This window comes from Oncorhynchus nerka, linkage group LG28, assembly GCF_034236695.1.
Source record: "Oncorhynchus nerka isolate Pitt River linkage group LG28, Oner_Uvic_2.0, whole genome shotgun sequence".
Lineage (NCBI taxonomy): Eukaryota > Metazoa > Chordata > Actinopteri > Salmoniformes > Salmonidae > Oncorhynchus > Oncorhynchus nerka.
In genome coordinates this window covers 41,017,198-41,039,751 of record NC_088423.1, presented here as the reverse complement: position 1 = coordinate 41,039,751, position 22,554 = coordinate 41,017,198, and positions in this window count along the sequence as shown.

The window sequence follows — 22,554 nt, the reverse complement described above, 5'->3', positions numbered from 1 at the left end:
CAGAGGAGTAAGAAAGGGATGCAATTAGAAACGTCAGATCTGTGATCCATCACCGTGCATTATGGGCTCTGCAAGGTGAGGAGAGAAGTACGCACGCACGCACACACACGCGCGCGCACACACACACACACACACACACACACACACACACACACACATACACACACACACACACATACACACACACACTAAACATTTGTAGGACAATGCACGTAACTTACCCACCATAGAATGCCAATGTCTACATTGTGCCAAAGCCTGTCCCTCCACCCAACCATAACTTCAACCAACGCTTAGCAGGAAGAGAAGGAGAAGAGAGAGGAGAACGAAACGGAAGAGATGGAGGAGGTGAGAACGTGTGTTAAAGCCAGGTCTCACGGCCGTCTGAAACTTTTAGTAGTGAGAGAGAGAGAGAGCGCGAGAGAGGGAGCGAAAGAGAGGAAGATAGAGAGAGCGTGAGAGAGAGAGAGTGAAAAAGAGGAAGAGAGAAAGAGAGAGAGAGAGAGCAAAAGAGAGGAAGATAGAGAGAGAGAGGGAGAGACAGGAGGTGAAGCAGAACTAATGGAGCGTCCAGCACCTCCTAGTCTGTAGTAAAGCCCCCCCTCTTAAAGAAGTCCCCTGTCTGTTGAGATCCCAAAAGAGGGCCAACAAGCCGGGATTTCGCCAGTATGTGCACTTTTAATTGCACTCCCATTGCTTGCCTCCCCCCCCAGCTCCTCTCCTCCTTTTCCCTCTCTCTCTCTCTTTCTCATTCTGTCTTAGCCCTTCTTTTTCTATGTATGGCCTTCAAAGGGAAACTCATTCACTTTATTTTTAATTTCATAGAGGAACCCGAAGGGATGAAACTGGAGACACTAGTTAGAAAAAAAGCTCTTCTTTATTTTAGGCTGATGGTGCTGTGATATTACGAGGTCTTTGATACTTGAGAGGGCCGACCATGAACATTCCATTTAATCCCTGAAAAGCATTGATAACCAAATCATGTTGATGGGTATATGTTATGTGTTCATGGATACACAGTTGTATGGATTTCACTCCTGACCTCGTATTGGTATGGATGTCTCGATGGAATGTCTGTGTTTTTTGTGCTTACATCCGTGTATGTGTGTTTGTGCATATTCGTATACCTCCGTTTGTGTATGTGGGTGTGTGTGAGGCCTCTGAGCATTGGCCACGTTCCTGATAAACAGCTTTACGTCTTTACTGCAGGAATCGACTTGCCCCATTTGATTTAGATTTCTTCTCCCTCCACTTTGTCTAGAAAGGCTTTGGCCTAGGTGTGTGTGCGTGCGTGCGTGCGTGCGTGTGTGTGTGTGTGTGTGTTGCTTAACTCAGAAGTGTATGGGCTCAGTGAAAAGATGAGCTCATACGAGGGCCTGTCCACCTTGCCCTTTGGCTATTTCTGTTCCTGTAGCTCGTTGCGGTGCGTAATGATCTGAGAGATAGCGATCGCAGCTCCCTTTGTTTGTTGTCTCTATTTCTCAAAACCGTAGTAAGCGCCAGACGGTCAAGCATACAAAATAAGACCAGCTTTACAAGACAGGAAACATGCACCTTAGAAACAAGACATGTGTACCTCTGCTTTCACACCTGGTCCCTTTCAGACGATTTTTGTGAACTCAGTACGGTTCTCATTAAAGAAATTGTGCAGTGTGAACACTCCTAAGGAATTCAGACACCTCAAGAAGTGGTCTGAGTTCGGGTTCGCTTGAAATCCTCTGTCCGGTTCCCTTTTTTAGGGCAATGTGAACACAAAGCTCTCCAGGGTTCACTTGTCATTATTTCCTGCACCACACACTAGATGACTGAAACACAGTTTCCCCTGCCATAACCATTTACAATGGTGCCACAAAAGAGAGAAGATGATGATGTGCAGGGGCGTATTCATTATATCGATTCTGTTGAAAAACATTTCTTTAACGGAAGCAGACGGAACGAAACGGTCAGGAACCGACCTGAATTTGTCCAAAAGAAACTTTCATTTTAGTTGACTGTTTGGCTAATGATTACACACCAGGTCTGTGCTAAAAACTTGTGGTGTTTTTGGATATTGATTGGCGATTGTCAAAAGATGCAAGAGTTTTTAATAACATTATTTGTTTGCAATATGTGACCTATAGGCTAAGAGAGCTTTTTCATGACCCTGTCTTTCAGATAATTCAAAAGATAAATCGAAATAACTTCACAGGTCTTCATTGTAAAGAGTTAAATACTGTTTCCCATGCTAGTTCAATGAACCATAAACAATTATTGAACACGCACCTGTGGAACAGTCGTTAAGACACTAAAAGCTTACAGACGGTAGGCAATTAAGGTCCCAGTTATGAAAACTTAGGACACTAAAGAGTCCTTTCTACTGACTCTGAAAAACACCAAAAGAAAGATGCCTAGGCTCCTTGCTCATTTGTGTGAACATGCCTTGGGCATGCTGCAAGGTGGCATGAGGACTGCAGATGTGGCCAGGGCAATACATTGCAATGTCCGTATTGTGAGACGCCTAAAACAGCGCTACAGGGAGACAGGATGGACAGCTGATTGTCCAGACCACGTGTAACAACACCTGCACAGGATCGGTACATCCGAACATCACACTTGCGGGACAGGTACAGGATGGCAACAACAACTGCTCGAGTTACACCAGGAACACACAATCCCTCCATCAGTGCTTAGACTGTCCGCAGTAGGCTGAGAGAGGCTGGACTGAGTGCTTGTAGGCCTGTTGTAAGGCAGATCCTAAAACAAACATCACCGGCAACAACGTCGCCTATGGGCACAAACACACAGTCGTTGGTCCAGACAGGACTGGCAAAAAGTGCTCTTCACTGACGAATCATGGTTTCGTCTTGCCAGGGGTGATGGTCAGATTCAAGTTTATCTTTGAAGGAATGAGCGTTACACTGAAGTCTGTACTCTGGAGCGGGATCAATTTGGAGGTGGAGGGTCCGTCATGGTCTGGGGCGGTGTGTCACAGTATCATCGGACTGAGCTTGTTGTCATTGCAGGCATTCTCAACGCTATGTGTTACAGGGAAGAAATCCTCCTCCCTCATGTGGTATCCTTCCTGCAGGCTCATCCTGACATGACCCTCCAGCATGACAATGCCACCAGCCATACTGCTCGTTCTGTGCGTGATTTCCTGCAAGACAGGAATGTCAGTGTTCTGCCATGGCCAGAGAAGAGCCCGGATCTCAATCCCATTGAGCACGTCTGGGACCTGTTGGATCGGAGGGTGAGTGCTAGGGTCATTCCCCACAGAAATGTCTGGGAACTTGCAGGTGCCTTGGTGGAAGAGTGGGGTAACATCTCACAGCAAGAACGGGCAAATCTGGTGCAGTCCACGAGGAGATGCACTGCAGTACTTAATAATGCAGCTGGTGGCCACACAAGATACTGACTGTTACTTATGATTTTGACCCCCTCCCTTTGTCCGGGGACTTATTATTCCATTTATGTTAGTCACATATCTGTGAAACTTGTTCAGTTTATGTCTCAGTTATTGAATCTTGTTATGGTCATACAAATATTTACACAATTTAAGTTAGCTGAAAATAAACGCAGTTGACAGTGAGAGGACGTTCCTTTTTTTGCTGAGTTTATTTAATGACAATCATAACATACAACATCTATTCAAGCTCTTACAGGGGCAGTAGCCTAAATTTTGTGTACAATTGTGACTCGTTTCAGGAAACTAGGCGTATGTCTTGGGTCACTACTTCACAGGAGAGCCATTTGAAAATGTTTTTTTTGGGGGCATAAATGCCTCCTGGAACACAAATACTATTGTTAAATTACTAGCCTAGTGTGTTTAGCCACAGAATAATACCTTCCCGCTAGCCATGATTGTGTAACGATTGTTGTCGGGAGAAGGAGAAGAGGACCAAAGAAGCAGCGTGGTACCTATTCAGAATGATTTTAATGAAGATGGATACTGGAACAAAAACTACAAACGAACAGTTCTGCAAGGTGCAACAAAAACACTAAACAGAAAATAACTTGCCACAAACACCAGGTGGGAACAGGCTACCTAAGTATGGTTCTCAATCAGAGACAACGATTGACAGCTGCCTCTGATTGGGAACCATACCAGGCCAAACACATAGAAATAGAAAACATAGAACACAAAACATAGAATGCCCACCCCAACTCACGCCCTGACCAAACTAAAACAGAGACATAAAAAAGGAACTAAGGTCAGGACGTGACAGATTGGCTGCGATAATGAGTGTCCTGGACATGCCAACAGATGAGTTTGGATTGGTCTGTCATATAGAATAGAATAAAACTTTACTGTACATCCAAGATGGACATTTTTCGTTGGCATCACCTTCTATTAAAACGATCACATACACATTTAAATCAGTCTGTCCATCATGTTGCATACACAATTTAAATATATTAAAACATCGACCCGCTTCTGTCTATTTGAGCTGGTCAATATGTGTCGGTAATGTTTTTATATATATCGCGTAGTAGAACTGCATGTGTTGCCCTCCACTTTCTGGAGGACCAAGTTTTTAAATCAATGGAATTAGGGTATGACAGCTAACGATATGGAGAAAACACCTAGAAAAACAAAATTTTGGTCCATTAAAATAACATAAAATTGATCACAAATACAATGAAGACATTGTTAATGTTGTAAATGACTATTGGAGCTGGAAACGGCTGTTTTTTTATGGAATATCTACATAGACATACACAGAGGCCCTGTCACACCCTGATCTGTTTCACCTGTCCCTGCGCTTGTCTCCACCCCTGCCAGGTGTCACCCATCTTCCCCATTGTCTGTCTGTGACAGTTTGTCTTGTATTGTAAAGTCAACCTGTGTGTTACGCCTGCTTTTTCCTTTTCTCTGTTTTTTGCTAGTCCTCTCGGTTTTGACCCTTGCCTGACTTGACTCTGAACCCGCCTGCCTGCCCTGACCTTGAGCCTGCCTGCCACTCTATACCTCCTGGACTCTGACCTTGTTATAATATTTTGCCTGTCCATGACCATTCGCTTGCCTGCCCCTTGGATTATTATAAATATCAGAGACTTGAACCATCTGCCTCCCCTGTCTGCATCTGGGTCTCGCCCTGTGCCCTTATAGGACCATTATCAGCAACCATCACTCGCTAATCACTAGCTAATCCGTGTTTATAACTTTAAAAGGCTAATTGGTCATTAGAAAACCCTTTTGCAATTCTGTTAGCACAGCTGAAAACTGTTGTTCTGATTAAAGAAACAATAAAACTGGCCTTCTTTAGACATCCCAGCATTTGTGGGTTTGATTACAGACTCAAAATGTCCAGAAAGAAAGAACTTTGTCCTGAAACTTGTCAGTCTATTCTTGTTCTGAGAAATGAAGGCTATGCCATGCAAGAAATTGCCAAGAAACTGAAGATCTTGCACAACGCTGTGTACTACTGCCTTCACAGAACAGCAAAACCTGGCTCTAACCAGAATAGAAAGAGGAGTGGGAGGCTCCAGTGCACAACTGAGCAAGAGGACAAGTACATTAGAGTGTCTAGTTTGAGAAACAGACGCCTCACAAGTCCTCAACTGGCAGCTTTATTAAATAGTACTCGCAAAACACCAGTCTCAACGTCAACAGTGAAGAGACGACTCCGGGATGCAGGCCTTCTAGGCAGAGTTGCAACGACTGGGCAATAAAAAGAAAAGATTAAGATCGGCTAAAGAACATAGACATTGGACAGAGGAAGATGGGAAGAAAGTGTTATGGACAGGCCAATCTACGTTTGAGGTGTTTGGATCACAAAGAAGAACATCTGTGAGACGCAGAAAAAATGAAAGGTGCTGGAGGAATGCTTGACGCCATCTGTCAAGCATGGTGGAGGCAATGTGATGGTCTGGGTGTGTGTTGGTGGTGGTAAAGTGGGAAATTTGTATGGGGTAAAAGGGATCTTGACGAAGGAAGGCTATCACTCCATTTTGCAACACCATGCCATACAATGTGGACAGTGCTTAATTGGAGCAAATTTCCTCCTACAACAGGACAATGACCCAAAGCACAGCTCCAAACTATGCAAGAACTATTTAGGGAAGAAGCAGTCAGCTGATATTTTGTCTGTAATAGAGTGGCCAGCACAGTCCCCGGATCTCAACCCTATTGAGCTGTTGTGGGAGCAGCTTGACCGTATGGTATGTAAGAGCTTCCCATCAAGCCATTCCAACTTGTAGGAGGTGCTTCAGGAAGTATGGGGTGAAATCTCTTCAGATTACCTCAACAAATTGACAACTAGAATGCCAAAGGTCTGCAAGGCTATAATGGCTGCAAATGGAGGATTTTGTTTGAAGAGCACAATTATTATTTCAATTAAAAAACATGTTTTATATGTCAACGTCTTGACTATATTTCCCATTCATTTGGAACTAATTTCATGTATGTTTTCGTGGAAAACAAGTACATTTCTAAGTGACCCCAAACATTTGAACGGTAGTGTAGCTAGCTACAGTGGGGCAAAAAAGTATTTAGTCAGCCACTAATTGTGCAAGTTCTCCCCCTTAAAAAGATGAGAGAGGCCTGTAATTTTCATCATAGGTACACTTCAACTATGACAGACAAAATGAGGAAAAACAATCCAGAAAATCACATTGTAGAATATTCTATGAATTTATTTGCAAAAAATTCTCTGCATTTTCAGAGACTCTTAATTATCAGCAGACTCTTACATTTCCTCATTGAAAACAATGTCTGAGCCAATGTCAAATTGGATTTTTACCAAATTATGGTACGACAGACCGCGTATTCACCCTGCACGCCTTAATTGACAAACAAACAAACCAAAACAAAGGCAAAGTCAAAAAACAATACCTACCTTGGCCTAAACATCAGTTCCACAGGTATCTTCCACAAAGCTGTGAACGATCTGAGAGACAAGGCAAGAAGGGCCTTCTACACCATCAAAAAGAACATCAAATCTGACATAACAATTAGGATCTGGCTAATAATACTTGAATCAGTTATAGAACCCATTGCCCTTTACGGATGTGAGGTCTGTGGTCACAAAATGGGACAAACACCAAATTGAGACTGTGCATTCAAAATATCCTCTGTGTACAACATAAAACAACAAGTAATGCATGTAGAACAGAATTAAGCCGATACCCGCTAAATTCTAAAACCACCTAAAAGGAAGCGATTCCCAAACCTTCCATAACAAAGCCATCACCTACAGAGAGATTAACTCGGAGAAGAGTCCCGTAAGCAAGGTGTTCCTGGGGTTCTGTTCACAAACACAAACAGAGCCCCAGGAGAGCAACATAATTAGACCTAACCAAATCATTATAGAAAAGGATAATTACTTGACACTTTGGAAAGAATTAACAAAAAAACAGAGCAAACTAGAATTCTATTTCGCCCTAACAGATAGTACACCGTGGCAGAATACACTAAATGAAGGAAAGCTTTGACTATGTACAGACTCTGTAGGCATAGCCTTTCTATTGAGGGGCTGCCGTGGGCAGACCTGGCTCTCAAGAGAAGACAGGCTATGTGCACACTGCCCACAAAATGAGGTGGAAACTGAGCTGCACTTCCTAACCTCCTGCCAATTGTATGACCATATTACAGACACACATTTTCCTCAGGTAACACAGATCCACAAAGAATTCCAAAACAAATCCAATTTTGATAAACCCCCCATATCTATTGGGTGAAATAACACAGTGTTCCATCACAGCAGCAAGATGTGTGACCTGTTGCCACAAGAAAAGGGCAACCAGTGAAGAACAAACACCATTGTAAATATAGCCCATATTTATGTTTATTTATTTTGCCTTTTGTACTTTAACTATTTGCACATCGTTACAACACTGTATATAGACATAATATGACATTTGATATGTCTCTATTCCTTTGGAACTTTGGTGAGTGTAATGTTTCCTGTTCATTTTTGTTTATTTTACTTTTGTTAATTTTCTATGTCCCTTTCTTTAGCAATGTCTTTTGAATTGAATTGAGAGAGAGAGTTAGAGAGAGAGAGGCAGAGAGAGAGAGAGAGGCAGAGAGAGAGCGGCAGAGAGAGAGTTAGAGAGAGAGAGGCAGAGAGAGAGATGCAGAGAGAGAGAGAGAGAGAGCGGCAGAGAGGCAGAGAGAGTTAGAGAGAGAGAGAGAGAGAGGCAGAGAGAGAGAGAGAGTTAGAGAGAGAGAGGCAGAGAGAGAGAGAGAGCGAGAGAGAGGCAGAGAGAGAGAGAGAGTTAGAGAGAGAGAGGCAGAGAGAGAGAGAGAGTTAGAGAGAGAGAGAGGCAGAGAGAGAGAGAATAGGAAGAGGTGTAGACTGTGTCCGCTAGGAATAGAGCAGCGCTCACCTAAAAAACCAAGGCCGTTTATTTTTCTTTATCATTCTTTTTAATTCCATTTGTTAAAGGAACTCCATGCACAGGACTTCAGAGGACGCTGGGATGAGCACATAAAGGGGCTTCAACAGGTTGCGGCCCAATGGACACACTCAGAGTGGGCAATCATTTGTTAGTTGAAATGGAGAAAAGCAGAAAAAAAGCAGGAAATGAAAAGCTCTATCTTTTGTTTGCCTTATTTTCTTTTCTGTGTATTTTCTCACTCTTCTCTTCTTCTTCCAGACGTTTCCAAATGTCAAAGGAGCAGGAGTCACTCTGGCACCTTGTTTCTGTAAAGTTCTTGTTTTGGGGGTTCCATCTCTCTTTGACTCTCCTGAAGATCTCCTTGAGCACATTCACGTGGCTCTGGGCGAAAATCAATGCCCATATGTGTCTTCTTCAGCTGCTTTGTACAGGAGTAATGAAGGTTAGGAGAGAGAGAGAGAGAGAGCGAGAGAGAGAGAGAGCGAGAGAGCGAGAGTGAGAGAGAGAGAGAGCGAGAGAGCGAGAGAGAGAGAGAGAGATGCTCATACCCACTGATTGCACACAAAATATTAATCAGTACCAGGGCTTGGCTTGCATCTGTTTACTGCTATAATGGTTTCATAATTAAAAGTGATGCTCTCAGACTTTTACCCCCCAGGTACCCTTTTTAGCCAATGATGGATCTGTGAGGCCCACTAATTGCTTAAAGCGTTAGAGCAGGAATTAAAAATTATGACCGACCGGAGCTCCAAACATGAAGGTATATATTATTGCCCTGCTTTTCTTTGCCCGTAAGTTGGCAGTGGTAACCAACCTTTTCTGAGTCAACATCCCTTTCTTGGTCAAAAAGCAAGCCGAGATCAACCGCTCAGATTTTTTTTTTTTTAAACACAACTTTAAAAATGTAAGCCTTTGCAACATTAGCCTAATTAAAACAATTATATAAGAATATGTTTTGTGCAGTACAATACAATACCTAATATATTATCACAGCATATTGGCTAAATGCTTGGCGTGCCAATTTTGCTCTTCTCAGACCATATTATATTTCAAATAAAAAAATATATTTGGAGAACTACAAAAACTTGGCTCCTGTAGGTTAATTCATCTCAGTCGATTTGCAAACACACAGCCTATTAGCTATTATTGTAATGTTATTCCCCTGAAAGGGGGGAAATCTGAAAAAGTTTCACACCGACACATAGCATCAGAGACGTAATGAAAACTTCTGACATTTTTAGAACTGTATTGTTTGCATTTTGATTGTGTTTTAATTTCGGGCCTACAGGAAATATAGAGCATGTGGAGACGTGCATATTGAAACAAATCCTATTCTTTTAAGTTCTTAATTTATTTGATACGTTTTGTACATATTTTCTCAGAGGACCCCACTTAGGGTCCAGACTCCAAGTTTGGGAACCACTGTACTAACCTCTCTCTCTCTCTCTTGCTTCTTCTCTCTCTGTCTCCTCTGCTCCCTCCTGGCTCCAGCGCTCCATGTCCTTTCCAACCGCTCCGTTAAAAAACGTTCCCAGATAAAAAATAAATAAAAAAAAACAGGTGTTCCAAATTTGCTCCATTCATTAAGCTCACCATTTAACCAACACCCATCTATTTTTGTGACTACCTGGACCTACCATTTGCTATTGAAGTATTGAAACCAAACAAAGTGATTTGAATGCAAAACATTTTAGTAAACAACTTGAAAAGGTGACTGTAATAAGTATCCATCATTTCAAATTGGCTCCATTCGTTTTAAACAGCATATAAACACTCTAATATGTCAGGAACCAGACAGGTAGCCTAAGAAGGAACACAAATGGATTATTTAGGCTATGTTGTTCGTATATTATTTCAATTATTTCAAGGCTATAGCCTACCAAGCAATACATATTTGCTCGTGCTACACACTTGCCTGGCAGGAACATTGACCGCTCAGCTTTTAAAGAGCATTTTGTTTTATTAAATCATTATAGTCTAGAAATTGCTCATATAGGCTGTGACTTAGAATTCAATTCAAAATTAACGAAACATGCCTTATTAGGCTCAGTCTACAGTGCTTTTGAATTCACTTTCAGAAGCGCGAGTTTGGCCAGAGTCTATGGCTTCAGGCTCATGCGATGGTGCCTGGAGAGCAGGCCAGCAAAATAAAATACCCTCTACGCGCTCGCAAAGCCACTGGGGATGCTAAACACCCTTTGGGCCAATCTTGCCAGGCTAGGCAGGGATGCGGAGTTGTTTTTGTTTTTTTCTCTACAGCTAGGCCTAAAGGTTTTTGGCAAAATAACCTTATCAGAACGGAAAGCTCCTTGAAAGGCTTATTGAGCCAAATGATAGCCTAGTATAGCCTTGTATAGACAATAGAACAACACTTTTTTTGATCCATTTTGTGTTTAGAAATACTTTGCTACAATGAAACACTTAGCTATTGAAGGATGCTATTGAAAGAAGCTAAAGCTAACGTTAAAACGGAGCTTACCTCAGCAGGAGTAAGAAATACACTACCAAGCTATCATAATACATTTGCAGACAGTGATGTGGCAGTTAGTGGTGAGCAGAGTATGTGGGCAGAATGGAGCTGGAGCGTAACAAGGAGCGGAATGTGCCCAATGTGACTGGAGGCCGTGAGCACGTTTCCCAAAGGCTGGAGCATCAGCCTTCTAGCCCACTCCAATTTCGCTCCAGTACTGCGCCAGTAGAGCTCACTTCACCAGCTCAGGTTATGCCTGGCCCAGCATGCATTTGTAGGCTCCTTGTGTGCTGCTATAGCCCCTTGTTTCAGCTACTGTCATGGAGTTCGCTAAATATTTTCATAAAGAAACTGATAAAAACATACAGGCGCAAAATCAAGATGACTTACAAAGATGAGGAGTACCAAGAGAGGGAATGAGGTGCTGTAGTGTCCACAAATAAAGAATCATTGTGTAATCTGAAAATTAGCATGACCCGAAAGCATGATGGGTTATATGAGCACATGCTCACAGAAAGGAATGAGGTGGATAGCTAGCTATTACTGTAATAGAAAGTTCTCTGCTGGCAGCTAGCCACCTCACATTTACCAGTGTTACACTCATTCACCCTCATTCGTTTTTTGTTTTGTTTGGGGATGTCTGTAGACACGACTCAAGTCTCGGGACTGTCTTAAAATTGCTTTTTGTCCAGCATCTCGCAAACACACTGTCAGCAGAGTCTCAAGTTGCCTACTTGAGCTGACTGCGAGCTGTGGTATTTTGTTTCCTGTATCAGACCCTCGGTCTGTGCCACGAGAGAGCAGAGTTAGCCATTTGAGAGAGTGGTGAATGAGCTGCTAAAAAGGAATATCCGGGAATCAAATCTGGGGGACGCAAGCGAACATCACCTTTAATCTGTCTGGACTTCGCGGTCCTCATACATAGTTATGGCCATGCCACAGCTGAGCATACATTTTTATAATTTGAATAAACAAATGGTACCTGCATGTGATGGTCAGTCTTAGTGGAGGGAGAGAACAGCAGAGGGTCCGTCTCTCATGGTCCCTGCTCTCTCCTTTCCTCCGGTGAGATTGACCAGAGAGCGGGGACCGAGTCTTCCACCTGATAGCGAAACTTTAGTCTTTCCTATGACCAGAGAAAGTGAAATATTGCTCAAAATTTAAAAAATCGACACAATGAGCTGCTGACACTAAAAAAAAGCAGGCCTATCGATATACTTGGCTACTCATTCATTGTAGCTGCAGTGTCAGTGGAAGTGGAGAGAAGCGCATTTTATGTTTTGTAAAAGTGTTGAACACAAACAGTTTTGAAAGTGCTGAATAAAAACGTAATCATGAACTCACTCGTGAAAACAGCCGGTTTATATTATTTGAGTCTCTTGCTGGTCATGGTTTTAAAAGTTATTAAATCTCACATAGTATCAAACTTTGCTGTGGGGTTGTGGAAGCTGTAGGCACAGTGATTTGAGCTATCCGATTGGCCAGCGCAGTAGGCACACTTGATTTAGCCATAGCTCTCCTGGTCCACAGGGTAGGCGGAGTTTGTCCGTTACAAAATGGGAACACTTTGCCTACCCAGCATGCATTGCTCCTGAATCAACTGCACCCATTGACAACAGCGCAAGACAAATCTAAAAAATAGGAGGGCAAGCTTTTATCATTGGCTTTTCTACAGAAATGTTTGGTGATCGACTTAGGAATGCCTGAAGATTGACCACGATCGACTGGTTAGTGACCACTACTGTACTGGAAGTTCACTGACCTTGACTAGGGAATCACAGACATTCTATTGATTTGAACCTGATCTATTGTTTATACGTACATAGATGCCACGACTTGGTTTAATTGTATCTGGCTGAAATCTGAAACAATGAGTGGGAGGAAATGTGGCAATTGGTGGTTTGTTTACATATTGTAGCTATATCTTCATGGGTGAACTTGATAAGACGTTTTGGTTGACAGTCCTGTCTCAACTTGCCTACATATAACTGTCATATTAATTCATTTGAAATTCAAATCTAAAGTTACAGTATCTCCTTCTATATTCAGTTTACCACTGTGTACACTCCATCCTCAATTTAAAGATGCTGATTTTGTTCTCTTGCAACATAAATCTTGTTTGACAGATTTTTCATAAACTGATCTGCAGCAAACCTACTGTACTATAGAAAGCAGATGTTCAAACCTTATGTTGATGTACAGTATCCACCTTCTGTTTCCTACTTCTTCCCCCTTTTCCCATCCTTGTTTCTTTTCTTCTCTGTCATTACCTGGACATTTGAAGGTCTCTTCATTGGCTGAGGGGCTTCAACGGTTCATCCAGGTCTTGGCGTTCAGAAGACCTTGGACAGTGATCTGCCTGTACATCCACAGACACGCATGCATGCACACATACAAACGTCCACACGCAGCACGCACACACACGCACGCACACACACACAAACACAAACTCCCTACTTAAACCAGGATTTGGTACTGAGGTCGAATAACCTTAGGATTTTTCTATGTGCATTGTGTGCCAAATTACAATATACTGTAGGATTAACAATGGCAAGCATTAGTGTGTGAACAATATGGCGGGCAACGTGTTCACTTCCTTCCCTTTCACCCAAAGACTGGAGAAAGGGGAACGAACAGACAGACCGACAGAGACGGGCAGGGTTGTTGTATGATGTAACAGTATTAGTGAATCTGCCTTACTGCCTACCCACATGAAAAAAATATGACAGTTTACTATAGAATACGAGAGTATTTACTATAACTTTGTAGTAAACTATAGTATACTGTAAAATACTATTATACACACGGGAGTATCCCTAGATGATGTGTAGTACTTATTGTATTCTAACCAAGATGGCGTAGCTGTCAGACGTCTTTGTCTTCGTCTTGTCGTGTCCCGTGTATATATCTTTTTATGTCTTTTTTCTTTGCATATATTTAAAAATATATTTTTCTTAACCTCAACTTCAACATACTCTCCTGCAATCCACCCCAGTGAGGTATGGATCTGCTATTTTCTTTACTTTAGATCCGGAACCCCCAACAGAAGCTAGCCAGCTAACTAGCTACTAGCCACTGCTAGCTGATTTAGCTCAGACAACTGTTGCTAGTCTGCACAGCGCAATTTAAACAAGAGCATATCAGACTTTTTTCTCCAAATCTCCGGATTCCTACCGCAAGCTCTGAACGTATTCACCTGGATCAACGCAGCTAGCAAGCTGCTATCCGAGTGTCCACTCCTGGCTAACGTCTCTGTCCCGAAGCAAGCACCAATTAGCCTGGAGCTAGCCTATGCTAGGCCCATCTCCTGGCTAGCTAAAGAGGTCCATCATCCACTCCTTGGGCTACAATACCTATTTTACCAATTGGCCTGGACACCTTTTACTGCCGATAGGGAGCCCCGCCGATTCAACACGACTGGACTACCGACATAATCTGCCCGAGGGGTTTTTTCAACTGGCTCCTCCATCGCGACGTCCACAGAATGCCCATCTGCTAGCTTGCTAGCCGCGATCCGCTAGCTGCCTTGAGCATATCGGACTGTTAGCTGAATCGGCCAATTTCTTGGGCCACTATAACTATTTTGCAAATTGGCCTGGACCCTTTTACTATAAGAAGCCCTGCTGACTCATCATGACTGGTCTGCCAATGTAATCGCACAAGGGGCTACAACAGACTTCTTCCATCGCGGCGTCCCTCTAAGGCCCTTCTGCTAGCTTGCTTTCCATGGCCCGCCAGCTGTCTGAATCGGCGTGTCTCCAGCCCACCTAGCTACTCACTGGACCCCTATGATCACTCGGCTACGCATGCCTCTCCCTAATGTCAAAATGCCATGTCCATTGCTGTTTTGGTGTTGATTATTGCCTTATTTCACAGTGGAGCCTCTAGCCCTGCTCAATACGCCTTAGCTAACCCTTTAGTTCCACCTCCCACACATGCTGTGACCTCACCTGGTTTAAATTATGTTTCTAGAGACAATAACTCTCTCATCATCACTAAGTGCATAGGTTTATCTCAATTGTATTTACATCCTACCAAACCTTTGTCTGTACATTATGCCTTGAATCTATTCTACCGTGCCCAGAAACCTGGTCCTTTTACTCTCTGTTCCGAACGTACTAGACGACCAGTTCTTACAGCCTTTAGCCGTACCCTTATCCTACTCCTCCTCTGTTCCTCTGGTGATGTAGAGGTTAATCCAGGCCCTGCAGTGCTTAGCTCCACTCCCATTCCCCAGGAGCTCTCATTTGTTGTCTTCTGTTACCGTAAAAGCCTTGGTTTCAGGCATGTTAACATTAGAAGCCTCCTCCCTAAGTTTGTTTTATTCACTGCTTTAGCACACTCTGCCAACACAGATGTCCTAGCCGTGTCTGAATCCGGGCTTAGGAAGACCACCAAAAACCCTGAAATTTCCATCCCTAACTATAACATTTTCCTATAAGATAGAACTGCGGAGTTGCAATCTACTGCAGAGATAGCCTGCAGGTCTGTGCCAAAACAATTTGAGCTTCTAATTTTAAAAATCCAACTTTCCAGAAACAAGTCTCACACCCCGGCCATCCTACAATCTAAGCTTGATGCCCTAAAGATCACACAAATGATCAATGAACCTACCAGGTACAACCCCAAATCTGTAAACACGGCACCCTCATAGATATCATCCTAACCAATCTGCCCTCCAAATACACCTCTGCTGTCTTCAACCAGGATCTCAGCGATTACTGCCTCATGGCCTGCGTCCATAATGGGTCTGCGGTCAAACGACAACCCCTCATCACTGTCAAACGCTGCCCAAAACACTTCAGCAAGCAGACCTTTCTAATCGACCTGGCCCGGGTATCCTGGAAGGATATTGACCTCATTCCGTCAGTAAAGGATGCCTGGTTATTCTTTAAAATTGCTTTCCTCACCATCTTAACCTGTTGCGACGAGCAATCCCGTATCCGGGATCCTATTTATAGCCGCAAGCTCATTACCATAACGCAACGTTAACTATTCATGAAAATCGCAAATGAAATTATTTAAATCTATTTGCTCTCAAGCTTAGCCTTTTGTTAACAACACTGTCATCTTTTCTCTGCTTTTGAACCATAGCTAAACAAGCATTTGTGTAAGAGTATTGATAGCTAGCATAGCATTAAGCCTAGCATTCAGCATGCAACATTTTCACAAAACAAGAAAAGCATTCAAATAAAATCATTTACCTTTGAAGAACTTCAGATGTTTTCAATGAGGAGACTCTCAGTTAGATAGCAAATGTTCAGTTTTTCCAAAAATATTATTTGTGTAGGACAAATCGCTCTGTTTTGTTCATCACGTTTGGCTACGAAAAAACCCTGTATCCAGGAGAGTAATTATAGCCGCAAGCTCATTAGCATAATGCAACGTTAACTATTCATGAAAATCGCAAATGAAATTAAATAAATATATTAGCTCTCAAGCTTAGCCTTTTGTTAACAACACTGTCATCTCAGATTTTCAAAATATGCTTTTGAACCATAGCTAAACAAGCATTTGTGTAAGAGTATTGATAGCTAGCATACCATTAACCTCATAGTCCGACCAAACCCGTATGCGGTAGCATAACTACAGCCTCAAGCTCATTAGCATAACGCAACGTTAGCGATTTCTAAAAATCGCAAATGAAATGAAATAAATATGCCTGTTCTCAAGCTTATCCTTTTCTTAACAATCCTGTCGTCTCAGATTTTCAAAATATGCTTTAGAACCAGAGAAAATCACTAATTTGTGTAAGAGTGGTGATAGCTAGCTTAGCATTAGCGTTAGCATTTAGCACGCAACATATTCACAAAAACCAGCCAAGGAATCAAATAAAATAATTTACCTTTGAAGAACTTCAGATGTTTCAATGAGGAGACTCTCAGTTACATAGCAGATGTCCAGTTTTTCCTGAAAGATTCTTGTGTAGGACACATCGTTCCCTTTTGTTACTATGCATATGGCTACCGAAACTAACCGAAAATTCAGTCACCTACATGTCAAAATTTTTTTCCGAATTAACTCCATAATATCGACTGAAACATGGAAAACGTTGTTTGAATCAATCCTGAAGGTGGTTTGTCATATTTCTCTCCATTGAAAGCACCGTCCTTGTAGCCTGGTTTGTTCTGAGATTTGAATGGAAAAATACCGGGACCTGACTTTTGCGCACCGATTGCCACGCAGACACCAAGCGGGACACCTGGTAAATGTAGTCCCTTATGGTCAATCTTCCAATGATATGCCTACAAATACGTCACAATGCTGCAAAGACCTTGGGGAAACAAGAGAAAGAGTCCGTTCATTCCTGTCGCATTCACAGCCATATAAGGCGATCATGGAAAACGTAGCCTCAGAAATCCTGTGCATTTCCTGGTCGGTCATACATCTTGGTTTTGCCCGAAGCATTTGTTCTAAGGGACTCACAGTGAAAATCTTTGCATTTCTGGAAACGTAAGACTGTCTTCTTTCCAAAACGATCAATTCCAAGCATATTCGAGCATCTTTTCGTGACAAAATATTGCGCTTAAAACGGGCACGTCTTTTTATCCAAAAATGAAATACTGCCCCTAGAGTCTTAACAGGTTAAGCCTAGCATTCAGCATGCAACATTTTCACAAAAACAAGAAAAGCATTCAAATAAAATCATTTACCTTTGAAGAACTTCAGATGTTTTCAATGAGGAGACTCTCAGTTAGATAGCAAATGATCAGTTTTTCCAAAAAGATTATTTGTCTAGGACAAATCGCTCCGTTTTGTTCATCACGTTTGGGTAAGAAAACCCCCCGAAAATTAAGTCATTACAACGCAAACGTTTTTCCAAATTAACTCCATAATATCGACAGAAACATGGCAAACGTTGTTTAGAATCAATCCTCAAGGTATTTTTCACATATCTATCGATGATAAATCTTTCGTGGCAGTTGACTTTCTCCTCTGAAGAAAATGGAAACGCGCATGGAGCTGGAGATTACGCAATAATTTCGACGGAGGACAACGGGCGGACACCTGGTAAATGTAGTCTCTTATGGTCAATCTTCCAATGATATGCCTACAAATACGTCACAATGCTGCAGACACCTTGGGGAAAGTGCAGGCTCATTCCTGGCGCATTCACAGCCATATAAGGAGACATTGGAACACAGCGCATTCAAAATCTGGACCATTTCCTGTATGAAATTTCATCTTGGTTTCACCTGTAGCATTAGTTCTGGGGCACTCACAGATAATATCTTTGCAGTTTTGGAAACGTCAGAGTTTTTTCTTTCCAACGCTGTCAATTACATGCATAGTCGATCATCTTTTTGTGACAAAATATCTTGTTTAAAACGGGAACGTTCCAAGAATGTAATCTCGAAGAAGTTAAATAAGCATGCCCCATTCAAAAAATGTAGAACCAGGAACAGAAAGAGCCCTTGGTTCAGTCCAGACCTGACTGCCCTTGACCAGCACAAAACATAATGTGGCTTACTGCACTAGCATTGAATAGCCCCCTCAATATGCAACTTTTCAGAGAAGTAAGGAACCAATATACACAGGCAGTTAGGAAAGCAAAGGCTAGCTTTTTCAAACAGAAATTCACATCCTGTAGTACAAACTCCAACAAGTTCTGGGACACTGTAAAGTCCATGGAGTATAAGAGCACCTCCTCCAGCTGCCCACTGCACTGAGGCTAGGAAACACTGTCACCACCGATGAATCCACGATAATTGAGAATTTCAATAAGCATTTTTCTACGGCTGGCCATGCTTTCCACCTGGCTACCTCTACACCGGTCAACAGCCCTGTACCCCCCACAGCAACTTGCCCAAGCCTCCCCCATTTGGCCTTCACCCTAATCCAGATAGCTGATGTTCTAAAAGAGCTGCAAAATCTGGACCCCTACAAATCAGCCGGTCTAGACAATCTGGACCCTCTCTTTCTAAAATTATTCGCCGAAATTGTTGCAACCCCTATTACTAGCCTGTTCAACCTATTTTTCATATCGTCTGAGATCCCCAAAGATGGGAAAGCTGCCGCGGTCATCCCCCACTTCAAAGGGAGAGACACTCTAGACCCAAACTGCTACAGACCTAAATCTATCCTACCCTGCCTCTAAGGTCTTTGAAGGTTAACAAACAGATCACCGCCCATTTCGAAACCCACCGTACGTTCTCCGCTATGCAATCTGGATTCTGAGCTGGTCATGGGTGCACGTCAGCATGGCTCAAGGTCCTAAACGATATCATAACCTCCATCGATAAGAGACAATACTGCGCAGCTGTATTCATCGACCAGGACAAGGCTTTCGTCTCTGTCAATCACCACATTCTTATCGGCAGACTCAACAGCCTTGGTTTCTCAAATGACTGCCTCGCCTGGTTCACCAACTACTTCTCAGATAGAGTTCAGTGTGTCAAATTGGAGCACCTGTTGTCTGGACTTCTGGCAGTCTCTATGGGGGTGCCACAGGGATCAATTCTCGGACCGACTCTCCACTCTGTATACATCAATGATGTCGCTCTTGCTGCGGGTGATTCTCTGATCCACCTCTACGCAGACGACACCACTCTGTATACTTCTGACCCTTCTTTGGACACTGTATTAACTAACCTTCAGATGAGCTTCAATGCCATACAACTCTCTTTCCGTGGCCTCCAACTGCTCTTAAATGCAAGTAACACTAAATGCATGCTCTTCAACCGATCGTTGCCCACACCTGCCCACTACTCTGGACGGGTCTGACTTAGACTATGTGGACAACTACAAATACCTAGGTGTCTAGGTGTCTGGTTAGACTGCAAACTCTCCTTCCAGACTCACATTAACCTCTTCAACCTATGGGGGCGCTATGTCATTATTGGATAAAAAAACGTGCCCGTTTTAAGCGCAATATTTTGTCATGAAAAGATGCTTGACTATGCATATAATTGGCAGCTTTGGAAAGAAAACACTCTGACGTTTTCAAAACTGCAAAGATATTATCTGTGAGTGCCACAGAACTCATGCTACAGGCGAAACCAAGATGAAACCTCAAACAGGAAATGAGCAGAATTTTTGAGGCTCTGTTTCCCATCGTCTCCTTATATGGCTGTGAATGTGTGATGAATTAACCTAAGCTCTCTGCCGTTCGTCCAAGATGTCTGCAGCATTGTTTATTTGTAGGCATATCATTGGAAGATTGGCCATAAGAGACTACATTTGCCAGGGGTCCGCCCGGTGTCCTTTGTCTAAATTGTTGCGTAATCTTCAGCTGCATGCATTTTACCATGCGATTCAGAGGGGAAAGGACACTTCCACAAACCATATATCACCGAAGAGATATGTGAAAAACACCTTGAGGATTGGTTCTAAACAACGTTTGCCATGTTTCAGTCGATATTATGGAGTTAATTTGGAAAAAAGTTTGGCATTTGGATAACTGAATTTTCGGGTTTTTTTGGTGGCCAAACGTGACGCACCAAACGGACCGATTTCTCCTGCAGAAATAATCTTTCAGGAAAACTGAACATTTGCTATCTAACTGAGAGTCTCCTCATCCGAAGTTCTTCAAAGGTAAATGATTTATTTGAATGTTTTTCTGGTTTTTGTGAAAATGTTGCCTGCTGATGCTAACGCTAAATGCTAATGCTAAATGCTAACGCTAAATGCTAAATGCTAGTTTTGCTATGGTTGAGAAGCATATTTTTGAAATTCTGAGATGACAGTGTTGTTAACAAAAGGCTAAGCTTGAGAGCTAGCATATTGATTTAATTTAATTTGCGATTTTCATGAATAGTTAACGTTGTGTTATGCTAATGAGCTTGCGGATAGATTTACACAATCCTGGATACAGGTTTTTTTTGTAGCTAAACATGACGCACAAAATGGAGCGATTTCTCCTAAACAAACAATCTTTCAGGAAAAACTGAACATTTGCTCTCTAACAGCGTCTCCTCATTGAAAACATCCAAAGTTCTTCAAAGGTAAATTATTTTATTTGAATGGTTTTCTGGTTTTTGTGAAAATTTGCCTGCTGAATGCTAACGCTAAATGCTAATGCTAGCTATCAATAGCTATCAATACTGTTACACAAATGCTAGTTTTGCTATGGTTGAGAAGCATATTTTTGAAAATCTGAGATGACAGTGTTGTTAACAAAAGGCTAAGCTTGAGAGCTAGCATATTGATTTCATTTCATTTGCGATTTTCATGAATAGTTAACGTTGCGTTATGGTAATGAGCTTGAGGCTGTATTCACGATCCCGAATCCGGGATGGCTCGCCGCAAGAAGTTAAGCATCTCCAATCCAAAATTAAATCTAGAATCGGCTTCCTATTTCACAACAAAGCATCATTCACTCATGCTGCCAAACATACCCTCGTAAAACTGACTATCCTACCGATCCTTGACTTTGGAGATGTCATTTACAAAATTGCCTCGAACACCCTACTCAGCAAATTGGATGCAGTCTATCACAGTGCCTTCCGTTTTGTCACCATAGCCCCATATTCTACCCACCACTGCAACCTGCATGCTCTCGTTGGCTGGCCCTCACTTCATATTCGTCGCCAAACCCACTGGCTCCAGCTACATCTAATCATTCCTTTACACTTGTGTGTGTAAAAGGTAGATGTTGTGAAATTGATAGATTATTTGTTAGATATTACTGCGTGGTCGGAACTAGAAGCACAAGCATTTCGCTACACTCACATTAACATCTGCTAACCATGTGTATGTGACCAATAAAATTTGCTAGGTAAAGCCCCGCCCTATCTCCACTCACTGGTCACCATAGCAGCACCCACCCGTATCACTCGCTCCACAGGTATATTTCACTGGTCACCCCCAAAGCCTATTCCTCCTTTTGCCGCCATTCCTTCCAGTTCTCTGCTGCCAATGACTGGAACGAACTGCAAAAATCACTGAAGCTGGAAACTCATATCCCTCTCACTAACTTTAAGCACCAGCTGTCAGAGCAGCTCACAGATCACTGAACCTATACATAACCCACCTGGTAATAGCCCATCCAACTACCTCTTCCCCATACTGTCATTTATTTAGTTTGCTCCTTTGCACACCAGCATCTCTACTTGCACATTCGTCTTCTGCACATCTATCACTCCAGTGTTTAATTGCTATATTGTAATTATTTTGCCACTATGGCCTATTTATTTCCTTACCTCCCTTATCCTTCCTCATTTCCACACACTGTATATAGACTTTGTTTTGTATTATTGACTGTAATGTTTGTTTATTCCATATGTAACTCTGTGTTGATGTTTGTGACGCACTGCTTTGCTTTATCTTGGCCAGGTCGCAGTTGTAAATGAGAACTTGTTTTCAACTAGCCTACCTGGTTAAATAAAGGTGAAATCAAACAAATAAAACAACTGTATAATGTAGAATACTATAGTAAATGCTACAGTATTATCTGCAAAAAAAACACTGTAGTAAATACTACAGTATTTAATGTGCATATACCCTGCCCATTCTCCTCCCCCATATCCCAATTTCTGCCACCCATAAGTGAGAAACCTTTTTGCCAAGTATAGATAGCATATTGTTTTCCATGTTGGTTATAGAAAAGAGCAGAAGCTCTGAACTATCCTTTCAACCCCCAGTCCTACCAACCTCCAGGTTATGCAGAATGTGCTCTTTTAGTATTTCTCCAGTTGTTTTCCTCAAGGAGAAAGCCTCCACTTCTATGTCAAAGACAATAAAATAAAAACACTAGTAAATACTACAGTAATGTCTGCAAAACACTAGAGTAAATACTACAGTATACTACAAGCTGCAAAAAC